The sequence below is a fragment of the Orcinus orca genome, chromosome X (assembly GCF_937001465.1).
Source record: "Orcinus orca chromosome X, mOrcOrc1.1, whole genome shotgun sequence".
Classification (NCBI taxonomy): domain Eukaryota; kingdom Metazoa; phylum Chordata; class Mammalia; order Artiodactyla; family Delphinidae; genus Orcinus; species Orcinus orca.
The window spans coordinates 81,907,409-81,919,921 of record NC_064580.1 but is presented as its reverse complement, the minus strand read 5'-3'; positions in this window follow the sequence as shown (position 1 = coordinate 81,919,921).

Here is a 12,513-nt window from a genome sequence, read left to right as displayed (position 1 = left end):
AAGAACCCTCAAATGAGTTATAGTGTAATTCATTGCTCCAAATTCCAGTGCTTCTCCAAAAGTGTGGTGTTTTTCTATATTTATCCTGTTTTGGGTTTGCTGAGCTTCCTGGACATTGTCCATTGTTCTTTTTGAATAAAAATTTGAAATTTTTCATCCAATATTTCCTTAAATATTTCTGATTCCATTTTACCTTTCCTCTCCTTTTGGGGTTTCAGTGACCTGTATGTTAGACTGATTTATCCTATATGTATCTGAAGCTCTGTTAATGTTATATTTCAATCTTTTTCTTTCCGTTGTATCTGTGTGAAAAATTACTATTGTCCTGTCTTTAAGTTCACTCATTCTTTATTTTGTTTTGACTAATCTGATTTTAATCCCATCCAATAAATTTTATTTCAGATCATATTTTTTAGTTCAATGATTTCTATTTATTTCTTTTTATAGTTCCTATACCTCTCCTGAAATTTTGCACCATTTTACCCACTAAACCAATCTTTTAACATATTTATCATAGTTACACTAAACTATGTCTTGCTGCTAATTCTAAGTTGCCTGTGGTTTTGTTTCTATTAACTGGTTTTCTCTTGACTATGGCTCACATTTTCTAGCTTCTTTACATGACTACCAGTGTTTTATTGTGTACTGGACATTGTAGATGATATGTTACAGAGACTCTGGATTCTGTAATGTTTTTCTGAAAAGTGTTGACTTGTAGTTTAATGAATCAATTTGGTCTTATGGAGGCATGGATTTAGGTTTTGTTAGGGTTAGCTTATTTTAGTTTTACACTCTCTAGGATGTATGTTCTACCTTGGGGACATGGTCTATATTTCTTAAATATATCCTTCTGGATTTTCAATGGAAAGCCAAAAATTTTTACCAAGCCTCTCTAACTGATATCCAAGTTAACATAGATGCTAAAATCTCTGTTCAGTTCTTGCAGACTTCCATCTGTTCTTTTCCTCTAATTTATTTGAAGTCTCATCTTCTGCATGTAAGTTTAAGATTCAGCTAAATTTGAGGGGAATTTATTTGGGAATTTTAAAGGTCCCACTTTTGTCTCCCTTCTTTCTAGACTATCTTCTCTAACTTTTCACACCAACTCTATTCTCTCGCCCCATTAGAACTCCATCCCTCAAGTGTGTGCAATCTGGGGATTCCTCTCAAGGGAAAAGCCAAATAAATGTGGATCTCACTCAACTTGGTTTCTCTTGTTCAAAGGTTGAATCCTCTTCAAGTCCTGTCTGTTCTTGGTTATTTTCCAATACTTTCAAGCCACTGTTGTTATTGTTGTTTTCATTTTGTCCTAAGTTTATAGTTATTATTGTTAGGGAGAAATAAGATACAAGAAGTTGGGAGACTCCAATTATTTTATGTCTCATCAAAATTGAAGATTAAATCATTACCCTGCCATAAAAAAATCATTAATTGGAAAACTATCAGCTCTGACACCACCTCCTCTTACTCTCCATTTCATTTATTCATGTGCAGGAACACTGGTTCCTGCCAGTTCCTTGAATGGACTAAGTCTTGCCTCAGGAACTTTGAGCTTGCCTTCAACACTCAATCATGGGATATTGGCATGACTCACACTTCTACTTCCTTCAGATCTTTACTCAAGTGTATCCTCTTCAGTGGGGCTTTCCTTGGCCACACTAAAGAAATGTCAACCCTCACATGCATTTTTTATCTTCCTTCTCTGCTTCTATTTCTCTTTTGCCTTTATCAATATCTAATATCTACATTTTGTATATTATATATAGTCATGTATATATTGCATTTATTAAATTTATTTACTTTATTTATTTATTGTCTCCCCTTTTAGAAAATAAGTTCCATGATGGCAAAGATTTGTTTTTCTGTTTTGGTTTACTGCTATAGCTCCAGTACCTTCTGTATTCCTAGTATTGAGAAGAGTTTCTGAAACATAGAAGTTACTCAAAAAATATTTTTGACTCAATTAATGAATTAATGACTGAATAACCCTGTGTTCATTATCTGCTATTATACTAACATGTTTTCAAGAGTTAGCCTGTTAGAAGGGAACCAGTACCTCCTTGGCCTATATCCCTTGCTTAAAGCCACATACTTGAAGGCAATATGATACAGAAAATTAAGGTCTGAATTTGACAGAATGGATGATTCTGATATTACTTTCTAAATTTATAAGAAATCTCTTCCTTCATTCTACTGAATAAATTTTCATTTTTAAATAATATTTATTTGAGTATAGTTGCTTTACAATGTTGTGTTAGTTTCTACTATATAGCAAAATAAATTCATTTTTATTATTACTGAAAATGTGAGAAGTAATGAAATTAAGCATGTAAGGAAACATCCTATATATCCATGCATGTGCTTAATGTGTTTAATTAATTGTTTATACAGAGACAAGTAAATAATATACTAAGTGAGCCAGATAAACTTGTGGTGCAGCCACTTTTTTCACATTACAAAATAAAGTTAAGATTGATTCTCATTGGATAATCTGCTCATGTAACTTGCACAGCTCAAAGGATTCTAACTTTAAAAAAGATACCTACCACCATACATTTCTCTACAGGTTTTTTTTTTTAACAAATTATAAATAATAGTGTTTAAATGAATAGAATTTTTCTTCAAGAAGACTAGCCTAAGAAGTGACCATTTGGGATTAGTTGAAGAATAAAGTAACACCCAATTTTTATTAAAAAGATTCAGTATTCAGTGTCTTTGGGAGAAAATGCTCTCCTTTCCAATTACTTAGGTACTTCAAATGTGATTGACATATTTCTTTTAAAGTCCACAGAGTACAGAACACGTAAAGTAGGCCAGACAAACATGTTACTATTAGTTTTGGATGGAAAAAGTACATCTAACAATAAATAAGAATTGATTGTCCTCTATGTACATGGCATGATAGATAGCACTGTGGAATATGCATTCCAAATGACAACTTGTGACTTTCTTTTAACACATAATTTCTTTTGGTTATGTTGATAACTTTTGGGAAATGTGTTTCTACTTCTTGCACTATTGGATGCTACAGATAACTCAGTGGTAACTGACAAAAAAATATAAAGTCCATCTTAGGAAAGAAAATGCAGCTGATAGGCTCTTTTGCTTCCTATAAAATTAAGAAAACTTTATTTTTTTATTTTTATTTTTTTTGTGGTACACGGGCCTCTCACTGTTGTGGCCTTTCCCATTGCAAACCACAGGCTCCAGATGTGCAGGCTCAGTGGCTATGGCTCACGGGTCCAGCCACTCCGTGGCATGTGGGATCTTCCCAGACCGGGGCATGAACCCGTGTCCCCTGAATCACCAGGCGGACTCTCAACCACTGCGCCACCAGGGAAGCCCTGAAAACTTTATTTTCCTTATAATTTTTTTAAAATCAGAGGGCTGATTTTAAAAGTTTATAATTATAGATATAAATATGACCTTTTCTTTCTTTCTTCTGACTGTTTTCATAGCTGAAGATTGACAAAAATATTGTGCATGACAATTGTAATGTGGGGACTAAAGTATTATAGGAAAAACCTGTGAATGAATTGTCTTGAATTATCATCAGTGCAGGGAACAGGTTATAATCATAGAGAGAAAGTTTTAGCATATGTATAGTAAGATTGAACCAATTACAAAGAATAAAAGAAAACCAATATTCTTTGAAGACAATGCAAGAGAACTCTGTAAGGTAGATTTGCCTTTAACTAGAAATTGGAATTTTTTATTTCTACATCTCTGATTTAACCACTTCTTGTCCCTGCTTGTTTTAAGGTTTAACACTTTTCTTTTTCTATACCTTCATAATCTAACTTACTAGTTAATTTTACACATTAAGAATCAAAGAAAAAAAGATAAAATCCAAAGGGAGAGAGAAGGGACTAAAATAAGAACTAATAAATTAAAAAGCTTACCTTTAGTTAGGCATTGCTATTTACAAGGCAGCTTACTGCAAGTTTTACATGAATTATTTCATTTATTACTAACAGATTCACTATGAAGTAGGTGTTATTGCTACTTCCATCTAGAAGAGAAACCTTAGAGAGGTTAGGTATCTTACCAAAGCCATCTAGCTAACAAGCAGAATAACTTTAACCCTGGGCTGACTTTTTTCTGTGTGGACTGTGAATGTGTACATGCATGTATACATGGGGGTATGTGTTTTCTTTATAGAATATTACATATAGAAGTTATCTGTCATTTGAGGATGCCCAACATCTTTTGAAACCATCTTTACATTTTGGTAGGGTCTCATATATTGACTCTCACCTTCCTAAAGTAGAATCCAGAGCACTTAGTTTCTTCATCTCCCTTTAAGGTAGGCTGCACTTAAATGATTTTGCAGATACACCAACTTGAGACTAATTCAGAACCAAGTAGTGTGAGGAAAGGCTTTGAGTGGGCCAGGCTCTGAGGAGACCATGTATTGCTATGGCCTAAGTCATGACAGGAGCACCCAGCTTTGTAAATCAGTTATAGCAGTTGCAATAGATTTGAGATTCCAGCAAGTGATGTATGGGCAAGAGCAGTTCTGGCAACAGCAGCAGTTTCCTCACGAGTCCAATTCTACAGCGTGATTCTCAATATTGTTACTGGAAGTTTATCATCAAGTCCACTTTTCCGGTACTACTAACATTTCTATGAGCTATGTAATAACCTCTATAAATCCATTTTGTGCTTTAACTAGCCAGAATGGAATTGGGTGCAACTGAGAGCTCTGACTACTATAACCATATTTTATGGCACTTGAATGCTTTCAAAAACCACTCAATCCAAACCTTTAAAATCTAAGAGTAAAGTATTATAAAAGAACTTTATCAAAAAACAAACAAACAGACACATGGAGACTAAACAACATGCAACTGAAAAACCAATGGGTCAATGAAGAAGTCAAAGAGAAAATCAGAAAATACCTCAAGACAAATGAAAATGGAAACACAACACTACAAAATCTTTGGGATGAGCAAAAGCAGTTTAAAAGAGAAGTTCATAGAGATACAGGCCTACCTCAAGAAATAAGAAAAATCTCAAATAAACAACCTAATGTACAATCTACAGGAATTAGAAAAAGAACAAAGCCCAAAGTCAACAGAAGGAAGGAAACAATAAATATCTGAGAGGAAGTACATAAATTAGAGACAAGAAAACAATAGAAAAGATCAATGAAACCAAGACCTGTTTTTTGAAAAGATAAACAAAATTGATAAAACTTTAGTCAGGCTTATCAAGAAAAAAAAATAGAGGGTCCAAATAAGCAAAATAAGAAATGAAAGAGGAGAATAACAACTGATACAACAGATACAAAAAATCATAAGAAAATACATGAACAGTTATAAGGCAACAAACTGAAAAACCTGGAAGAAATGGACAACTTTCTGGAAGCATACAACCTGTTAAGACTGAATCAAGGAGAAACAGACAATTTGAACAGACAGATCACTAGTAGTAAAATTGAATTTGTAATTTAAAAAACTCTCAACAAACAGAAGTCCAGGACCAGACAGCTTCACAGGGGAATTCTACCAAAGACATAAAGAACTAATACCTATACTTCTCAAACTATTCTAAAAAATTGAAGAAGGTGGAACACTCCCAAATTCATTCCATGAAGTCAACATTGCCCTGATCTCAAAAACAAAGACACTACAAAAAAGAAAATTACAGGCCAATATCTCTGATGAATATAGATGCAAAAATCTTCAACAAAATATTAGCAAAGTGAATGCAACAATAAATGAAAAGGATCATACACCATGATCAAGTTGGATTTATTCTAGGGTCAAAAGGATGGTTCAACGTTCACAAGTCAATCAGTGTAATAAACCACATTAACAAAAGGAAGGATAAAAATCATCTCAATAGATATAGAAAAAGTATTTGACAAAATTCAATCTTCATTCATGATAAAAACTCATCAAAGTGAGAATAACGGCAACATATCTCAACATAATAAAGGCCATTTATGACAAACCCTCAGCTAACATCATGCTCAATGATAAAAAGCTGAAAGCCCTTCCTCTAAATTCAGGAACAAGCAAAGGTTGCCCACTCTTGCCACTTCTACTTAACATAGTATGGGAAGTCCAAGCCACTGCAATCAGACAAGGAAAAGAAATTAAAGGCATCAAAATTGGAAAAGAAGAAGTAAAACATTCACCTTTTGCAGATGACATGATACTATATATAGAAACCCTAAAGTCTCCACACCAAAATCATTAGAACAAATAAATGAATACTGCAAATTTGCAGGATATAAGATTAATATACAGATATCTGTTGTTTCACTATACTCTAATAATGAACTATCAGGAAGAGAAGCAGGAAAAAGTCCAGTTTAAAATATGATAAAAAAAGAGTAAAATACCTAGGAATAAACTTAAGCAAGGAGGTGAAAAACCTGTACTCTGAAAACTATAAAACATTGATGAAGGAAATTGAAGATGATATAAAGAAATGGAAAGATATCCCATGTTCATGGATTGGAAAAAATTAATATTGTTAAAATGGCCACACTACCAAAAGCAATCTGCAGATTTAATGTAATCCCTATCAAGATACCCAAGATATTTTTCACAGAACTAGAACAAATAATTCTAAAATATATATGGAACCAGTAAAGACCCAGAATTGCCAAAGCAATCCCGAGGAAAAAGAACAAAGCTGGAGGTATAACCAGTCCAGACTTCAGGATATACTACAAAGCTACAGTAATCAAAACAGCATGATACTGGCACAAAAATAGACACATATATCAATGGAACAGAATAGAGAGCCCAGAAATAAGCCCATGCACTTAATGTTAACTAATCTATGACAAAGAAGGAAAGAATATACAATAGAGAAAAGACAGTCTCTTCAATAAGTGGTGCTGGGAAAACTGGGCAGTAAAAGAGTGAGAATAGAACAATTCCTCACACCATGTACAAATATAAACTCAAAATGGATTAACGATCTAAGTGTAAGACTTGAAACCATAAAATTCCTAGAAGAGAACATAGGTAAAACACACTTTGACATAAATCTTAGGAATATTTTTATTGGCTGTATCTCCTAAAGCAAAGGAAACAAAAGCAAAAATAAACCAGTGAGACCTAATTAAACTTAAAACTTTTTGCACAGCAAATGAAACCATTGACAAATGAAAAGATAACCTATTGAATGGGAGAAAATATTTACAAATAATATGACCAATAAGGGGTTAATATTCAAAATATATAAACAGTTCATATAACTCAATATCAAAAAAATGAACAACCCAATTTAAAAATGAGCGGAATACCTGAATAGACATTTTTCCAAAGACAATATACAGATGGCCACCAGGCACATGAAAAGATGCTCAACATCACTAATCATCAGAGAAATCCAAATCAAAACCACAATGAGATATCACCTCACACCAGTCAGAATGGGTATCATCAAAAGGTGTACAAATAACAAATGTTGGCAACAATATGGAGAAAAGGGAACCCTAGCACACTGTTGGTGTGAATGTAAATTGGTTCAGTCACTTTGGAAAACAGTATGGAGGTTCCTCAAAAAACTAAAAATAGAACTACAATATGATCCAGCAATTCCACTTCTGTGTATGTAACCAAAGAAAATGAAAACACTAATTTGAAAAGTTACATGCACCCCAATATTCATAGCAGCATTATTTACAATAGCCAAATATGGAAGCAACCTCAGAGTCCATCAACAGATGAATGGATAAAGAAGATGTGGTATATATATATATATATATATATATATATATATATATATATATATATATATATATATATACAATGAAATACTACTCAGCCATAAAAAAGAATAAAATTTTGCCATTTGCAACAACATGGATGGACCTGGAGGGTCTTATGTTTAGTGAAATAAGTCAGACAGAGAAAGACAAATATTTTACAGTATCACTTATATGTGGAATCTAAAAAATCAAACAAATGAATAAATATAACAAAATAGAAACTGACTCACAGATAGAGAACAAACTAGTGGTTACCAGTGGAGAGAGGCAAAAAAGAATTTTATTGCATGGTTAAAGGATGTTTCTTTTAAATGTCAATGAACTGGAGTGGGTGCTGATCGTTTAACTTAAGTTCCTCTTTATAAATAAAGTGCTATAGTCAGTTAATTTCAGTATTTATCACTGCCATTAGGAAGTGCTGAAAAAATACACTCTAATGTCACAGAAATATTGCATTGTTTAGTATAAGCATAACAAAGAGTTTTATGAATATTTTAAAATAGCAAAAATTTAAAGGGGAGGCTCTAAATATATAAGGAGATAACATCATATTCTTTAAGAAGAGAATTATTCTAAAACTTGGACACAATATTCTCTGCTCTATCACTCAAAAAGGTCCAGAAGGAGAATATTTAATCTCCATTTATTTAGCAAAATACTACAAAATTTGTGTACTTTTAATCAGTCAGGGATTAATCCTAACAATGGTATCCTTTTTAAGACTAATAATGTAGACATGTGGTGAAAAAGCAACTTCATTTCAAGGTACTCAAACTACTTCACAAATAGCATCCTATGATTGGCAAAAAGAAGGGAATAATCATGATAATGATAACAGCTTCACTCTAAAACATTACAGAAAAGATACACAAAATGAGTTGGAATTCCAAGCTTCTTAATCCTAATTAATACATCAATGTACTAGACAACTTTCACCCTGACTTACATTGATTATCTGTTTTCTTCCCAAGCAGGTCAAAATAGTTGATCAGTTAACAAACACATGGCTGTCCAGTTAGAATGTGACATTTAAAAAAAAAAAAAAAGACAAAGAAGAATTAGAACCTGAGTATTGCTCATAAGCAAGTTGTCATGTGTGGATGGTATCACAAAAGTGGGGCCCATTATAATTTCTTCCAATCATCAATGGCAATAATGACTTATTAAGAATAAAATCAGTAGAATGCCAACTAAGAAATGGAGAAGGATTGATAGAAAATCATCATTTGTACAACCACTGTAGTGATAACTGATTCAGGAAAACTCATCAGCGGATTCTAATTGTTTTACTGAGTGAGAGTATGCTGAGGAGAAATATATGCACTCTCAAAATATCTTCCTATAGATTACTAATTAGTTAATTACAAGGGGGAAATATTTACCTATATAGTGAAGAAAGCTGGCAAATACCACCTTCTCTATGGTAAAGAAATACTTTAAGACCATAGAAAGAATCTTTTGCTGATTCTCGTAATAAATAAATGTCAATGTCTACTCAACTGAGCCTGAAGACTATCCTTATCAAATGGCTGCAGTGTAATTGACATGGATGGAACAGTTAGTTGTTCTGCTGTGATCCTTGTATTTTTCAAAATGCTTGTAGTTGTATTTTTTATTTGATTTATTATATTTCATTGAGCACACCACAGGAAGCCTCAGTTGACATTCATCAGCCATAGAGTATGTAGTGTCAAAAAGGTTTCAGTTATAACATGTCTAAAATCCTTAATTCTCCTTTTATAGTTATGTTGACATTCAAGGAAAGCATCATAAAATAAAGAGCCCTATTGAGATAAACACATTCTGTCTTCTGTAGTGTTAAACTGTTGGCAAGGATAACTTCAACTAAATAACCGCAGCAGTTGGGCCCAGCATCTAGCATATGTGCAGTACCCCTCTTACATATACTCTATTGATGATTATTGTTCAATTGCTATGCTAGTTTTCTTTTTCTTTCTTTCTTTTCTTTCACAGTAAAACTTGAGAATAGGTTTATGGAATTACTAGAATATTGATACTAAAAAGTTATTTTTGGATTTTGTTTTCATTATTATTCCTCAGCAGTTTGAAAATCAGAGTTCCTCCTTATGAAAGTGACCATGAAAGCTACTGTAATCTGTTTGCTATGTAAAAAGTCTTCATTATTTTTGAAAACTTGATTGTCCTTCACATCTATGTAGTAGGACATCTTGTTAGATAGACAATCTGAGAGTTTCTTGCCCACTCTGTCAAAACTAGTCTCTCCAACGTTCAAAGCAGCCCTACGGACTAAAAGTGAAGATAGGAAGAGTGTAGAAGAGAGAAATTCTTTATGCAAGGTGAACCAATGTCAATATAGGAGTTAGTCACTATAAAAAAATGCATGGCCCCAGGTTATTTACCTCTTAATTTGTCAAACATCCTCATTAATTTTTACAAAGTGGACAGAATATATACTGCTAACAATGTCTTACCACTGAACAATTATTGCTATATGCCAGTTTATATGTATCTTCATTTAATCCTAAAAACGACCCTATGAGGATATGCTATCACTAATCCTAGTTTACAGATGAGAGATTGAAGGTTAGAGAGTTTTAGTAATTATTAAGTGGTGGAGCAAGGCCTAAAATTCTGTAGTCTAAATCCAAACCTTGTGCTCTTTGCCTCTACGTACTGTAGTTTTTGCAAGAATATTCACATTTTAGCAGCTTACTTTCCACTTACTATGCCTTCAAGTTTAGAAAGCAGATATTCGGAAGAGTAGACCTATGAAAGCCTGACCTATATAGACATAAACTTAAACAACAGTAATGTCATTAATAATAGCTAACAAAACTGAATAGTTAAAAAATGCCAGCTTGGACTTCCCTGGTGGTATCGTGGTTAAGAATCTGCCTGCTAATGCAGGGGACATGGGTTCGAGCCCTGGTGTGGGAAGATCCCACATGCTGCGGAGCAACTAAGCCTGTGAGCCACAACTACTGAGCCTGCACTCTAGAGCCCATGAGCCACAACTACTGAGCCCATGTGCCACAACTACTGAAGCCCATGTGCTCTAGGACCCGTTCTCTGCAACAAAAGAAACCACCACAATGAGAATCCCACACACTGCAACAAAGAGTATCCCCCGCTTGCTGCAACTAGAGAAAGCCTGGGTGCAGCAACGAAGACCCAATGGAGCCAAAAATAAATAAATTGATTGATTAATTAATTAATTAATTTAAAAATGCCAACTAATATATTCATAATTTTCTCAACTAACTGCAATCAACTTCTTTTAAAAAGGTATACACTTAGGGGCTTCCCTGGTGGTGCAGTGGTTGAGAGTCTGCCTGCCAATGCAGGGGACATGGGTTCGTGCCCCATTCCGGGAAGATCCCACATGCCGCGGAGTGGCTGGGCCCGTGAGCTATGGCCGCTGAGCCTGTGCGTCTGGAGCCTGCGCTCCACAATGGGAGAGGCCACAACAGTGAGAGGCCCGTGTACCACAAAAAAAAAAGGTATACACTTAGAACAATAATAAACTAAATTTACCACCTATGAATGTGATTTTTGTGTGAATACAAAGTGAGACACACACTAATAATCAGTATAAGCAGACTTTAACATAATATTCTTTATATTTGGTAGATAAAAGATACAGAAAGTAAATAACGTAACAGCAGAACTGAATAATGAAATAAGGATGATCTAACACAGCCTTTATCTGGATGGTGTGGGATGTGAGTAGCTGCTATAATATATAAAGAGTTTCATGGCCAAATAAATTTGGGAAACATTACAAAGCTAAATGATTTTGTAATTGCAGGAACTCACAGGCTGTTAATGTGCTAATATGTATTATGAAACACCCAGAAGTAGATTGAATAGACAGTATTTCCCACACATGTTTGGAAATATTTTTTTTTATGAACCATCTTGAGTACCACAGAACATATACTGACTATGTCTGAACACTGAAAAAATATATATGTTACTCTACAACCAGAAAACAGAGAATACACCTTCTTTTCAAGTGAGTATAGAATATGTATAGAAGTAGGCATGTAATAGGCAACAAAGAAAATCTTAGTAATTTGCAAATAAACAAAACACAGAAAAAGAAAAATCCATATTCCGGACTTGCAGGTATGGATGTTGGATTGATTGCATGCAGCTACTTTTATTTCCTCCCAGTCCCCATTCTCCCTCCCCACCAAAATGTAAAGTATAATTTTCTAAGCCCTAAACCCACAAAACTAGAAGGGAGATGAATGGGTTATAAGTGACTTAGTAAACCAGAGAAAACTGAATCCAAACCTACAGGTGAGGAAAGCCTAGAGCCAACTCTATCAACACTGCAGAATCCTAAAATATTCAGGAATTGGCAGCAGCACTGCCTTTGGAAATGGAGAGGAAGATTGTAAAATAGAGAGGATAATTTGAAAATTCCTTTAAGAAATAGACTCCCAAATCACATTTCTCATCCTAGCACACACACAAAAATAAGTTTATTTTTTGGAATAGTTAAACCAACAACTTCTGGATTGAGGAACACCAGGAACACTTGTGTGGGATTAGCATACTGAAAATTACAAGGATTGAATGAACATTTGCTTCCTGGGTGCTGAAACATGCCCCTCCCAGCTGCTTTAACCCCTCTTTGGCTCTCAGAGGCTGGCATCAATATTCATGTGTAGGCAGGAAATTCTAATATTTTCTCTGGAGAAGTCAACTAGCCCAAGAGCAAAGACAATATAATGACATAAGTAGTTCCAGGAAATTGGCCCAGCTAATGCTCAGTAGTACTCAGAACT